The following is a 2,704-nucleotide window of genomic DNA, read 5'->3' as shown; positions in this document are numbered from 1 at the left end:
TTGAATGGGAGTAGAGCAATTCTTAATAATTTTGCGATTCATTTAGTTCAGAGAGTAACCGCGAGGGGGACAGGTGTGTGACTTTATGTCTTGCTGAACCATTTTTTTTTTCCTGTACAGTAAGACTTTGGGAATGAAATGCTACAATCTCCTCTTGTCTATGGTGTTTTTCTGCAATAGTTCCCGACGCAATCATTATAGTAGAATAAAGGAAATAATCTAGGGATAGTGATTCAATAAATAACAGGTGCCCTGTCTAGAGCGTACGCGTCCTTGAGCCACGCACCTGCATGATGACCGCATACCGAGAGACTATTGTTTCAGGTTGACCTTGTCTAGAGGAGCATTAGTGGAAAAAAAAACTGTGTAGCCCTGAGACAATAGGATGCCGTCACGACCAATGAGACTGGCCTGCAGGGGGCGCAAGGATTCACTTCTCTCTTGGACACTGGCGGGTGTAGACACGGTAATTATGATCCTGGCGTTGGCCGTCAGTGGAAGAGCGTAGCTTAGGTGGGGTTCTGTCTGCCTCTGATGGGGTGTGGATGTATGGTTCGTCACTGGTGAATGGTGTTCGACGATGCAGGAGGATTTTGTGACGAGCGGATTTACAATGAGGGAATGCTGTGAACGGGAAAAATGATGGTGAGTGCCTTTTTCACTCTGTTCAAGTGTTCGTTTTCCTCTGTTGCCCAACAGTCGTGCGAATTTGTCCTGACGTGTCCTGACATGCCCCGATATGCATGCTTTCCTTTGTTAACGCTTTGTATTTTGTCTTTTTTTGACAAGGAACATTGTCGCCTTGACGATAGTGCTGCCCTGAGTTCTGCGCGCGTTGATTTGTTGAGTGCCTAGTCCTCTTATTAGCCGTTGATGGAGTTACATGTTAGGATGTTTTGTTCTTTTGGAAGTCTCATTTAGTAAGACTTTGGAATTCCTACGATCAGTTTTCATGCATGGTGCTCTTCTGCAATAGTTTCCTATGCAATCGTTATAGAAGAATAAAGGAAATAATCTTGGGATAGTGATTCAATAAATAATAGGTCCCCTGTCTACAGCGCACGCGTCCTTGAGCCACGCAGGTGCATGATGACGTCATACCGTGGCTTCACTGCAGATTGACCAAAGGAGCATTAGTGGAAAAAACAGTGTAGCCCTGAGACAATAGGATGATGTCTGGACCAATGAGAACGGCCAGCAGGGGGCGCAGGAATGCTCTTCTCACTTAGCCTCACGACCAATGAGCAACGAGAGAAGAGGGCGCAGGAATGCTCTTCTCTCTTAGCCTCTCGCAGGTGGCGGTAGGAGCGCGCAGAGGGCGCTACGAGCGCGCGCATGCGTAGCACCCGTAGAGTGGCGCTTACGTCAGTCCACCTCTGGCTCTCGTTGGGAGAAGACGTGCGGTCGTTCGCTCCGTCGTCACTTGATCCCTGGCTGTCGACGAGAGCAGTCGCATCGGTCTGCGCTCCTACTGTGGTGAGGTGATTTGTTGTGTAACTAATGATTTCGCCAACTTTGTTCCCGCTTTGTTTGCGATTTTCGTGCCCGTGCACGTCGGGTGCTGGTTGCTGTTGTCCGGGCATTCCCGCCATTTTCTATCATCTTCTGCCTTGGGACCGGGAGTAGCGCTGGCGTGATTCTTAATAATTTTGTTGTGAGATTAGTTGAGAAAGTAACCGCTAGGGGGTGCAGCTGCGGGGTTTATACAGGACAAAAACCATTACGAGTCAGTTTCTGCCTGCCTCTCGGATGGAGCAGTCGCATGGTTCTGCGCTCCTGTTCTGGTGGGCTCATTTGTTGTGTAACTAATTTTTTTTGTTGTTAGCTATTGATGGTTTGCATACTCTTGCTTTTCCAGCCTCTGTATTACGAGTGTTTTTCTCCTTGCATGCCCAGAGCTGTCCTAACTTGCCCAGACATGCCGTGATGACGTCACAGCTGACGTCACAGGATGTCCGGAACTGGTGGTCATAGCTGCGATGCTTTGCAACCTGCCTCTGTGCTCCGTCGCCCAGCGACGGTCAGCGGCCTTTCCGGACCGCTTTCTTCAAGATGGCGCCGTTGATCTTCAATTAAACTCCTTCTCTCCACTCTATTTCTATCTATTTTTTTTCTTTTTTATGGACTCTCATGGTGCACAACGCTCAGCTGGTCTGGACACGAGTTAGACTTTCCCCAATTAGTGTGGTGGCTCCCTGGAGGGTGCTGATTAATGTGGGGGGTCCCAATTAGCTCTAATTGCTAATTAAATCGTGTTCAGGCCAGTTGGGCGTTGTGCACCATGAGAGTCCAGTACTTACTACTGACGGAGGTACACTGGATGGTTTGGTCGTGAACTCTACTCGATCACAGCAGTACCCCTTTCATGCAGAACAGAGGTCTGCCATTTACCCTTCTGGAGTAACCACAGCCACTACACAGTAAAATACATCATACAGACATCAAAGCTTGTAGATATTGCTTTATCGATCACTGTGTTTATGAATGAACATACGAGTTATACCAGTAAACAAACAAACAAGGAAGGAGAACATCCCCATTCTGTGTCCATATCAATTTGCAAGTGCTTCACCTCCCACCAGCCAGTAACGCGATGTATGCATGCCTTTTATTCTTCGTTTCAGTGCACAGGTGTTTGCTACAAACACGTTCCAGCCCATAAGCTCTAAGAGAACATAGGCTATCACCTTGCCTATCAAACATC

General features: G+C 47.8%; 1 long non-coding RNA gene across 1 annotated transcript; it reads left to right on the top strand.

Annotated features, from left to right (window-relative positions):
• The first annotated feature begins 360 nt into the window (after window positions 1-360).
• LOC135396720 (uncharacterized) lies at window positions 361-2,095 on the top strand. Its single transcript, XR_010423511.1, has 2 exons — window positions 361-1,476; window positions 1,897-2,095. It is a non-coding gene; the product is annotated as an uncharacterized LOC135396720 (long non-coding RNA).
• Window positions 2,096-2,704: the final 609 nt, after the last annotated feature.

The sequence above is a fragment of the Ornithodoros turicata genome, chromosome 6 (assembly GCF_037126465.1).
Source record: "Ornithodoros turicata isolate Travis chromosome 6, ASM3712646v1, whole genome shotgun sequence".
Taxonomy (NCBI): domain Eukaryota; kingdom Metazoa; phylum Arthropoda; class Arachnida; order Ixodida; family Argasidae; genus Ornithodoros; species Ornithodoros turicata.
The sequence above is the reverse complement of the archived record's forward strand: the minus strand, read 5'-3'. Positions and strand labels throughout refer to the sequence as shown.